The following is a 12,902-nucleotide window of genomic DNA, read 5'->3' as shown; positions in this document are numbered from 1 at the left end:
CTGTGGTTTAATGCAAATGTTTTGCACTGAACGCTGATTCACTTTATCCTGTTTGTCGCCTACCCCTCAGTAAGGTTCTCAATCAGATAATGAGTCAAGGGCTGTGTGTGCAGTAAGCCTGTTTCTGTGGCGCAGGGGCTGTGTCCGTGTTGGTGTGTGCGGGCTGCAGGCTGCAGATTCAGGATCCCTTCGTCCTGCACGTGTCCCCCGATCTGGAGTGGCACGCATCCTGCCTGCGCTGCTCAGAGTGCCACTGCAGACTGGAGGACAGGGACAGCTGCTTCCTGAGACATTCTGCAGAGAGGACTACCTCAAGAAGGAGCAGGCATACAGACACATGCATACAGACACACAGGAATGCATACACATGCATAGACCCACAGGCATACAGACACATGCATACAGACACACAGGAATGCATACACACAGGCATACAGTGACAAAGGGCCACAGGCACATAGGCATACAGGCACAAAGATATGAAATCCCACAAACACACTGGAGCACGGACATGCAGGTATACAGACATCAAGGAGCATAGGCACAGCATGAGTTGTCTACTTCTCACTATGTATTCTTAGTCATATTACTGTCGTGATTTCTGATTCTGATCTGATCCTGGTCCTTTGTTTGTTGTCTACGCTGTGCTGTTTGTTTGTTTTTTAGCAGCTGTTTGGGAGATTATCCCCTGTACTTGGCAGCGGTGAGTCCTGGAAGCATTGTCCTGGTGTGCTCAGTGTACCCGTGTGTATTGTGCTGTGTTCCAGGATGTTCGCAGCGAGGTGTGCCCAGTGCGGGGAGCCCGTCCTCTCCTCGGACCTGGTTCTGAAGGCCAGGGGGCGTGTATATCACCGACACTGCTTCCGCTGCGTGGTCTGCGCTCGGCAGCTCCTGCCTGGGGACAAGGTCACTCTGCAGCCGGGGGTCTGCACTGCCAGACTGAGCAGCCGATCCCCGAAAGCCCAGAGGAGGAGCTGGGGGACTCCGGCAGCCCACAGCCAGGGCTAACAGGTGAGCATGTTGAGCAAGAGCAGGGACTCACAGGCAGTGAGAGAGGAGAGAAACACGGCTCACAGCAGGGGCCCGACCCTTATGCAAGATTCTCAAGTAAAAGCACACCAAAGTGTAATACAGCACAGTTTAAGCATGGTAAAGCATAGTAAAATCAAAGCAAAGTGTAATAAAGCATAGGTAAGCATTGTAAAGAATAGCGAGGTATGGTAAAGCTTATTAATAAAAATGGAAAACCAGGGTAAACTGGTAACACTTTAGTTTAGAGGTCCGTTAATAGTGATTATAAACAATGTATGAACATGTTATTAACAATTATAGAATTTGATTAGAAATAATAACTCTATTTTATACACTTTTGCTATTGTTTTGTTTTGCTATTGTTCATAGTCAGTTATAAAGGCTGTAGGGCTGGGTTCACAGACCCTGATAAGCACTAATTCTGGACTGTGTTACCTAAGGTTGCATTAGGTAATCCAAGATTAGTGCTAATCATGGTCTTTTTGTCCTTCTATGCCTGTCTGTCTGTCTTTATATTTTGCAGTTGTTTATAATTCCTTATAAAGGATCCATAGACTAAAATGTTACCAGTAGACTGTGGTAAATGTAATAATACAACCAAGCGAAAACATGGGAAAACTGCAAACATACTGTGCAAACATACTGTTCAAAAATACCATGCAAAAATACCATACAAAAATACAGTGCAAGAATACCGTGCAAGAATACCATGCAAAAATACTGTGCAAAAATACCATGCAAAAATACCATACAAAAATACAATGCAGGAATACCGTGCAAGAATACCATGCAAAAATACTGTGCAAAAATACCATGCAAAAATACCATGCAAAAATACAGTGCAAGAATACCGTGCAAGAATACCATGCAAAAATACTGTGCAAAAATACCATGCAAAAATACCATGCAAAAATACAGGAATAGTGCAAAAATACCATGCAAAAATACAAAAATACCGTGCAAAAATACCATGCAAAAATACAGTGCAAGAATACCATGCAAAAATACCATACAAAAATACCGTGCAAGAATACCATGCAAAAATACTGTGCAAAAATACCATGCAAAAATACCATGCAAAAATACAGTGCAAGAATACCGTGCAAGAATACCATGCAAAAATACTGTGCAAAAATACCATACAAAAATACTGTGCAAGAATACCATGCAAAAATACTGTGCAAAAATACCATGCAAAAATACCGTGCAAGAATACCGTGCAAGAATACCATGCAAAAATACTGTGCAAAAATACCATGCAAAAATATCATACCATGCAAAAATACAGTGCGTGCTTATGGCACGTTCTATGGTCGGTGTTTTATGACACGTTTTTATGGTACGTTTTATATCAAATCGTCGCCTGCTTCTGGTTCCAGAACAAGCGGTGTAAGGACAAGAAGAGGACGCTGCTTCTGGTCAGGCAAGGGCCGCTCACCCCCCGAGACAACACGGTGAGTGTAACTATTTGAGCATTTCCTCCCTTGCTGTTTCCATGGTTATACTAAGCATGTGCCTTATTTTACCTTGGTTTGTCACGTTTTTTTAAATATGCTTTCCCATACCTCGTTAATCTTTACAATGCTTGCGTTGCGTTTTTTTTTTTTTTTTACATACATGCATAATATGAAGAATGAAATACCTGCTTAGCAATACCCCTAGAAAAGTTTATGACAGCAAATCTGCACTGTAATTTTGGCGGTTTCGTCCATGCTTTTCCTATGGTTGGGAAAGTTTTCCATGGTTTGCCATGTTTATGAATATGCTTTGGCATAGCTCTCTGTGCTTTGCATTGCTTCCCAATGCTTTACCTTGCTGTCACTGTGCTTTCTCACACATTGCTGTGCTTTTACCGTCGGAAACTTTTACAAGGGTCTCCACTCAAGCGATGGAAAAAGTGGACCTGGTGATGCTACAGATCTATCACCCAATGCATAACTATGAAATAGCGCTTGATTTAGGAAAGAAACATAATAGATTGAATTTGTTTCGACTAGAAGTCTTCCTCTTTGTCAAGAAATGGAGACTTATCTTCAAAACGTCTGATGTTGAAGTTAACAAAGTTTCTGCTTTTTGCTGCAAGGTTATGAAAACCAGCACTAACTCAAGTGACAGTGGTGTGGGAGTCTCTTTGGGATCCATCTGAACCCCTTTATCTGCTCTGAGGCCACTGTGTAAGTGTGCAGGGTTTGTGTAAAGCATTGGACCAGCAGTGTTGTATCTTTATCTGTGAAAGCTTGCACAATGCCAGGGAAAGCCAGTGTGTAAATGACTTCAACTGCAGCAGTAATATACACAGTACATCACTATTGATATGAACCCTCATCAGGGCACATTGAAAACTGTATAGAACTGGGCACCTGGGGTCCATGTGGGGTCTGTGTATTTTGTATTTATTTTAGGTTTAAAACAAAATAATTTCGCACATGAAATATATTTTTTTCTTTTTAATGATATATTTTCATCGCAGGAATTACACTACGAATAGTGGCAGTCTATAAACTGTTACATACAGTTTTTACACAGTTGCTTGTCCGAGGTCTTTGCACACATGCTTGTGACAACCTTCACAGACAAGCCTGGCTTTCTCATCTGATGAACGTGGGCGAAGATGACATCTATTTTGTTCAACTGGACTGAGGGTTGCTGCCTGCTGGCCAACATCCTTCCAGGGCAAGCTTCACTCCTGGCTGACAAATACTTGGGTTTTGAAGATGAACACTAATAGCCTCATTGTAGTTCCACCATATTTTGATGCCATGTTGTGCAGGCTTATTTGGCATGCACTGTCTGAAAGAACGCCTTCTTGAGCCTGTCAGCAAACATTTTCCAGACGTCACAGATTGCTGCTCATTTATCAGTTCCTAGTCTCTCCTGTCTTGTCAGTTTGTTGTCGAAGGAATCTCAAGATACTCTATACTTGTATCATTTAGAATCCTCTGCAAAGCATCTGCTGTTGTATATCTTGAATCTCTTGTAAATCTTGCTTGATGTGTAGCCATAGTGATGACCTATAGGAGACTGGCAGATCAGGAATCAAGCTTGTTTTTATAGATTTTCAGGGAATCACCTTTGTGGTTTCACTTTCATTTTTTGGGAACTGCCTTTGTAGTTTCGGTCTCTGTTTTTGGAGAAAATCGAAGAACAGTGAATTATTTGTCAGCAAAATGCATGGCGGAGAAAGCAGAAAATCTTGGGACTCAATAAAAATGAATTCATTAAAAAGATGGAATTTTGATCCACAATCATAACTTTCTGTAAGAACATTGGAGACATAGTTTCTGACAAAGTCAGAGGAGTAAATTATGAGAAATGAAAAACAAAAACTGGCAGCAAACAGTTGTCCTGCTGGTTGTCCAAAAAGTGATGATGGTTAATGTGAATGGAGCCCAGCCTGTGATGAAGGCTGCCCAGTATACTATGAGGATCTCTGCTGTCTCTCTTGCAGACTCTGCAGGGTGTGAGTGCCACTCTGCTGGTGGCTTCGAGTCCGGGGCCCCAGGATGCCACCCTCCCGTGCAGCCCTGTCAGGGTGGAACGCTATGAGTCGTCGTGGCAACTGCTCAGCGGCCTGCCGCTGCTGTCAGAGGAGCAGGAGACGCTGTTTCTGAAGCTGGTGGGTGCACAGGTATACTTGTATCACTGGTTCTGCGCCTATCTGACTCTGACCTTATCTAGGGATGGTTGGGAGACCCAAATGGCCCTTCCCGCAGAGTGAGAGCAGGGCAGTCATGGGAGCAGCATGGTCCTGCCAGTGGATCCATTAAACAGAACAAAGCAGCTCTCTGGAGCGGCTCTGGCAATGTGAGGAATCACAGCGCCGGCCAAAGGATTTGGAATCCCAGTGAAAGACAACAGCAGACGTTCTACATGCCTATGATGGCATATTATATTATATATATATATATATATATATATATATATATATATATATATATATATATATATATATATATATATATATATAGATAGATAGATAGATAGATAGATAGATAGATAGATAGATAGATAGCTAGATACACACATAAAAGAGAGAACTAAGTACATTGACTAACAATTAAATGTAATTTAGGATTATTGTGACAAAAACTGAAATGCTTCATATATTTTTCATTATAGAAATTTAATTTCAACATTTAATTATATAAATGTTTTCCTGTTTTACAGGTCAGCTTCTCAAAATAATGTGCTGATTCAAATTCGCTTGTTCTGGGTGATGCACCACCTAGAGGCACCAGCATAAACTACACTATCATAAGTCAGACAGCCAAGCAATCACAACCGCAGGATTCCGTAGTGGACATTCCGGAAGCGGCTGTACTTCTGTTCTCATTGAGATGGAACGCTAATGGTGATGGTGGTTTCCACTGCGTTTCCAAATGGACCGTTCTGTTAAACTGAGCCACACAGAAACACTGTCCTGAATTACACCCACGCTTGACACTGCTGTGGCTATATCCGCCTCCACCATCATCACTTTGTTTCAAAATACGAACCCTGTTGCTGTATTCACAATGTATTCTTTTTGCAGTCTTTTTTTAATGGATTCATTCTACAATCAAAATGAATTCTTTTGAACAGTATTGAATCAGAAGAATTTGGATTTGGAAATGAGCACGATATTAAACATTTAAAAGCACAGCGCTTGGGCTGTCAGTGTGACTGATAATGACTGAGCATTATTGAACTTTTCTGTTGTTTTAATGAATTCAATGTTATTACATAAATACTATAACGCATGGCATGTCATTTATCTGCATCATTAATATGGAGCATTAAACATAATTACTGCATCTCGCCATTTAGTCTTGTGTGGGCATCTAGTATGGCAAGCCAAACTATCATTTAGAGATATCTCAAATTGCAATTTAAGATATCTTGAAATATGTAATGATATCTGTAAAACACTTCAAGATATCTCAAATTGAATTCCAGATATCTTTAATTGTGCAGATTTTAAGGAATCTAAAATTAATTTAAATATATCTGTAAATCAATTTGAGATATCTAAAAATGAAATAAAGATATCTCAAATTGATTTACAGATATCTTTAAATACTATGGAAACCATGTGGATTGTGCTAGCATGGCATGCCAAACTGTCATTTAGAGATATCTTAAAATGAGAGTTTTAAAGATATCTCTAAATCATTTGAAGATATCTTCAAATAATGTCTGTTCATTTAAAGATATCTGTAAATCACTTGAAGATATCTTCAAATAACTTCCTGTTCATACAGAGATATCTTTAAATAACTTCCTGTTCATCTGAAGATATATTTAAATGGACAGAAAAACTGTTCACAGGAAAAATTTTCACAGGAAATAATTTCAAGATATCTTGAAATGGTTTCTTGTTCATTTGAAGATATCGTCAAATGATTTAGAGATATCTTTAAATAATATGTGGATATCATCTACGCATATGGAAGTGAGATGTTTGGAATTGAAAAAAGGAGATTGAACGCTTAGAGAAAGGAGGCAGTTGAGGAAGCAATGGAGAAGAGCAGAACAAAGTCAGGAGGAAGGACTCAATCTGTTACAAAGGGTCATAAAAGATAAGCTTGCAACATTGCACAGAGCTGAGTGCCTACGGAAACGCTACAAAAAGAAATCATGCGAGAACTAACTTTTATAAAGATCTATTCAAATTTGTAAAGAAGATATTCTTGGCACACTAAAATCATCTAAGTTTGAGCTGGAGAGATATTTGGAGAAAACACATTCATACAGATTCAAAACGGAAGGAGCCTATGTCAATTCCTTCAGACATCCCACCTATCAATCCACCTGAACACCAAATGGAGGACTGTGCACCTAAGTGGAAAGAAGTAGAGCAAGCTGTGAAAAAAGCAAGGGCGTCATCATCTCCAGGGCCTAAGGGAGTTCCATAAATAGTGTACAAGAGTGCTTTCGGAGTTCTAAGAATCCTGTGGAAAAGTTGCATGGGAAAAACAGGCTGTACCAAGAGCATGGTGCCGAGCAGGTAGAGTCTTTATACCAAAAGAAAAGGATTCTACAAGCACTGGTCAGTTTCATCCTCTGTCCCTATTAAACATAGAAGGCAAGATTTTCTTGAGCATTATTGCTCAGAGATTGTCAACCTACCTATTAAAGAACTGCTTCATTGACACTTAGGTACAAAAAGCAGGCATTCCAGGTTTCCCAGGATGCTTAGAACACATCAGCATAATCTGGTAACAAATTCAATCAGCAAAAAAGGAGAGGAAGCAGCTCCATGTGACATTCCTGGATTTGGCTAATGCATATGGTTCATTGGCACATGAACTTCTTTGGGCAGCATTTGATTTTTTCAGTGTACCGATGACAATAGCAAATTGAGTGAAAGCCTACTTTGGAAATTTGCAATTTAGTTTTTCAACTTCGCAATTCAGCACTACATGGCAATGCCTAGAAGTTGGAATAATGGTAGGATGTACCATTTCTCAACTGGCTTTTACCATGGCGATGGAAGTAATTATTAGGGCATCAAAATGGGTAGTGGGAGGAGAGCTCTTGGCTCCTGTAATGCGACTACCCCCAATTCGAGCATACATGGTTGACATGACAACCATGATACAACAGTAGCCTGCACTAATCGGTTATTGGGCAAATTAACCAATAACATTGAATGGGCACAAATGCAATTCAAGCCCACTAAATCAAGGAGCATCTCTATAATTAAAGGTAAAGTAGCAGATAAAAGGTTCTACATTAATGGTGAGGCAATACCAAGTCCGAGAAGCCAGTGAAAAGTCTAGGGAGATGATACGATGGGGGTGTGGGAGAAGTCAGACAACAAGCAGTGGAAGGGTTGAAGAGCATAGACAGCAGCGCTTTACCAGGCAAACTGAAACTCTGGTGCTTTCAGTTTGGTACACTGCCAAGACTGCTGTAGCCACTGACTGTGTATGAGGTTTCCTTGACAACAGTTCAGAAGCTGGAAGCTTTAATCAGTTCATATGTCAGGAAATGGTTGGGAGTTCCATGCTGCCTCAGCAGACTGGGACTTTATGGTAAAGGAATACTGCAGCTACAAATCTCTGCTCTAACTGAGGAGTTTAAGTGAGCCAAAGTCCGACTGGAAATGACATCAGTAGATTCACACAATAAATGAATAAAGGAGGCAGCACCTGTGTTGAAAACTGGAAGAAAATGGGTGGCAAAGAAAGCTGTGGAAGATGCTAAGGCTGCCCTTCGAATCGGAGATATTATGGGGGGGCAAGTTCAGCATAGAAAAGGAGATCTTAGTCTCAGTTCAGCTCCTCCTACATGGCACAAGGCAACCCGGGCTCAATGGAGGAAGCTGGTAGCCAACAAGGTGCAAAAGCAGGAGGAGAGGATCAGGTGTGTAAAGGCCGTTTCTCAGGCCAAGCAGGGAGAAGACGGGAGAGTGTGGAATAACGCAAGATCGGCTAGTAAGACCTATGGACAATGGAACAGAGCAGGATCAGTTTCCTCATCAGATCAGCATATGATGTTCTCCCATCATCACAGAATCTAAACCTCTGGGTGGGTGAGGATCCCTCATGTCCTTTGTGTTCATCACCTGCAACATTAAGGCTCATTTAGACAGGATGTAAGGTGTGTCTTAGCTAAGGGTGGTTTACTTGGTGCCATGACCAGGTGCTGCGATGTTTGGCCTTAGCATTGGAAGACAAGTGTAACCTGACCAATAAGTTGCCACCAGTTCCATCAAAGCATTACACACAAAAGACAATATTCCTCCATCCGACTGCACTGGGTTGATCCCCGGAGCCAGCGTCGCAGCCGTTGTGTGTTCTGATGCGCTGGGGAGGCAAAATAAGTTGATCCCTGGAGCCAGCATTACACTTCAGCAATCAACACCAGACAGAAGGATATCTACATCATCAGATGGAAAGCAACGCAAATGGATGGAGATGCAGATGGATCACATTAGTTTACTGTAAAGCTACGTCTTAGCTGGTGCTTATCTTGGCGAGAGCCGAGTTCAAATCAGCATGAAGTTTAACACCTACTCTCATGTAATGGAAATCAAATCTAAATGATAATTTGGCTTGCCATACATCTTGTGCGTCTAATAAGTTGATGCTGCTGTTTAGTTCATCCACTTTCTGTGTATAAAATAAAGATGCATTTAAGAGGGCACAGTTCTGTAACGCTGAGCAGTCGAATGGGCCTCCTGTATGACCAGGGCTTTCAAGTGACTGGTTCTTTATGCAATTCCACGTTTTCACCACTTGGTGGCAGCAACAAAACATCAGTGGGGAAATTCTTCCAGGGTCATTAGAATGCAGAGCAAGTGCAGTTTCTAAGTACCTCCAAATTCTGTGTAAAATGATCTTGGGCTTCCTTCAAATTTCAGAGTCCTCGTTAAAATTATTTAATTATTATTATTATTATTATTATTATTATTATTATTATTATTGGGTGTTTGATTCTATGAAAGCTTGTGAGTCTTATTCTTGTTGAATTCATTTGAAAATATGCATACACATTCATTATGGGGGAACGAAACGCAAAGCAGAATTGCAGATTATTCTAACAAACCTTTCCCCCAAAAAACACACTCCATGAACTTTCTCAACACCAAAACCGAACAGCTAGCGCGCTATAGCGGGAACCTCTTTTAATAGATATTGCGATGCCTTGCCAAGAACGGAGGGTCGAACAGGAGTTCTTCAAAAGCAGCAGTCACTTTTATTTTGGCACAGAGTAGGTTAACCCCGACCAATCAGTCGGCGTTATCAGCCGCGTCACTTCCCCTGCCTCCTGCCAGGTGCACGTAATGGTCCCCGGAGCCCTTTCCTGCGCTTGGTAGGGGTCAGTGCAGGTGCAATAGCACTCCAACGCGCGGGAAGCACCGTTGCACACTGTGCAACTTAGCTCTACAAAGCGGCATGGTTTAATGCATGCACAGTTCAAGCACAGACGCGCACACAAAGACTTTGTTACAATTGGTTACAGCCCTTTGTTACAATATATATAGCCCTACTTCTGTTTTGCAGTGTTCTCCTTTGGGGTTTTTGTTTGCACTTCTTTCTGCTGTCATTTAAATTTCCCAAGACAAAGTCACGGCGCTTGTTTGGCTTGTTTTCAAACTATACCTCATTTGCAGTTACGCCTGCGTGTTGTTACGTGCAGAATGTTGCGTGGGTGCTTCTTTTCTTCTATTGACGCATTCCCTCACATAACAATAGCGCGTTCCAGTGCCCCCCCGCTGCCTATTGTAGGCTGTTACACCTGTGTTATTGTTTTAACAGCTTTAGTCAAGAGGGAACAATGCCCCGTGTGGGCAGCTCAGTCTGCGACCCGTCTTGTGAAGTGCTCTTCGAAGGAACGCAGCAGCTTTGTCCAGGAAGGTGGGAGGAAGACGTAAGAAAAAAAGGCGCTGTTAATACTGCAGTGTTGCGTGGAGATGCTAGCAAGCTCACTGACATTGCCGGATTCAAATGCTGTAGTTTATTAGCCATTCTATACCCAACACGTCGTGCTGCTAACCAGCCAGTGGTACAGCTACTGCCGTGCCGCAGACTGTGACAAAATTATAAAAGAAACACCGGCATTCTGTTTTATCCTTGTGTTACAGCCAACTAAGTGTGGTCTCCGGATTCTCTTTCTTGGTTGCCTTATTCCCGCATTTCTCTGGCTGTTTTGTTATTTCTTTCCAATTCTCTCTGTTCTTCAGCGGTCTTTCGTCTCACGCCGCCTCGTTTGTCTCAGCAGCCCGCTACTTAACCCTGTCCCCGTCCTGTCCCCGTCCCGTCCCCGTCCAGGCCACGTCCCCGGTGCACCAGCCGCCAATCCCAAGCTTCTGATTGGTGGCGATTTTCCCGCCCCTGACGTCTCTGCGCACCTGCAACAGTTGAACGCGTTTACAGGAGACCCCAGGGTCGTTACAATATACTGTAGTTTTATTTTTTAATTTATAATAAACAAGTTAATTGGTTAATCGCACTGGCTCGCTTTGGTCTGTTAAAATGGTGGTTAATGAATAATCGAATCAGAGTTAAATACTTCTTAACACATAGGAACAGAAACCCTCAACTGAAAAGAACAGTTAGCCAGCACGTTCATTGCACATAAATGAGTCAGTGGCATATTGATGATTATATAGGGAGAACCAGCCACCTCTCCACAAGCTAGCGTCTTAGGTTAAGCACTGTGCAAGAGCCGGGCTTGTCTGCGTTCATGGTTTTAGAGCTTTTGACCTCATCTCTCCACCGGACAGAATCAATTAGGGCAGTAAAGCACACAACACTGCCCTGTAACACGTGCATGCATTTTCCAGTTGGGCATGTTTAAATGTACATTTCCAAGAAGCTATCCTGAATGTATTATAGCAGAAAACAAATGCCCCGATGAAAAACAGGAGCTGGAGGCTACTGACACTCCCCTATATCAAAGGGGCAACACGGACGGACGAACGGAACATCTTCTCAAAATTTTTTTTTATCTTAATTTCTACAGGGATCATGAAACGCCCTTTCATCCTGACACACCACGCTCCAGATTCACGTCCTGTGGCGGGTAATAATGTCCTAATGGCGGGATTAATAGAGGGAGCCAGGTGATCATGGTGTACACCGCTTGTTCCACGAATGAGGACGAGCCGATCGTCCACAATTCCCCGAAGAGGGGTCGGGTGCGTTGTTTACAGCCTTGCTATTGAGTGAAATAAACGCAGCGCTCCATGAAGGTCATGTTTATATAAGCTTCTTAAGTATTAAGAACGGATAAGAAAGTGAAAGTTTAACCCTAACAGCCGAGATGGCAATTCGTGGCCATTATTATACTAAGTAGGCAGAAAACTAACATAACGCCTGAGTCATCTAGCCGCGCTTTACTGCAGTATTACCAAAACAAAACGACTTTCAAATGAGTCTGGGCTAAGTAAGGACCTCTATTCCACTCCCATTGGTCGCTATTTCAAATTCTCAGTACGGGCTCGAATCGCATGGTAGTACTGAGTCATCTGATTACAATTTCTGAATGAAAACTAGAACTGTACGCAAAGCAGTCCCAAAGAAAGCGATACATCGCAGCAAAGCAGGGGCGGCCTGAGAGAAATACGCACTTCTCAAGTCGTATTCATAACTCACGTTGCAGTAGTGCGCATGGGATACAGAGAGGTGGGGAAGTTCTCTAGAGCTCATTAATGTCACGAAAAAGAAAATCTAATATCGTTGAATTAGCCGCAATCCTAATTGAAGGGAAGGGGGCTCGCTTCCGCATTCATTACTTGTTCCACATTTTCCTCTGATTCTATAACGAGGATAGAATCTAATTAAAGCTGTAGCGAACGAAATAATCTCATAAATCTGAATCCATTGCACATTCATTCTTTATACGGGTCTCCAAGGTGCATTTTTTAAAACACATTTATAGCAACAGCAATTGTATTTTTTAAATTATATCTGGTAGTACGTTAGATTACAGAAGCCTCAGCTTGCAAGTCATGTTTTCGGCTAGTTTTGCACTTCGTCAACAGCTTCATTGTTTCAATTATTGTTCCAAAATCCTTACCAGATGTTAAAAAACAAACAAATAAACAAACAAAAAAAACAAACAAACAAACAAAAAAAAAAAAAAACGTAAACACATCATGTCTTGCCCAGCTGCAATTGCTACCTGTAAAGTTTAAGAATGTTTTCAAAACTCTCCTGCTCACCAACAATGCCCTTCATCACACAGGTCCAGAGAACCCCCTCAACCTGCTTTTTTTACTGTATCTTGTAAAACACTGTGATGGTGGTCCACTATGAAAGGCGTTATGTAAAATAAACATTGATTGACTGATTAATTATTCAACCTGCTGACTCCCTTATGAACTGACGCGCTTTTCAACCAGTAATAACACGAGTGTGAAGATGATTTAAACCCTCCAC

This window comes from Polyodon spathula, chromosome 26 (assembly GCF_017654505.1).
Source record: "Polyodon spathula isolate WHYD16114869_AA chromosome 26, ASM1765450v1, whole genome shotgun sequence".
NCBI lineage: Eukaryota > Metazoa > Chordata > Actinopteri > Acipenseriformes > Polyodontidae > Polyodon > Polyodon spathula.
Note: the sequence above shows the minus strand (reverse complement) of the source record.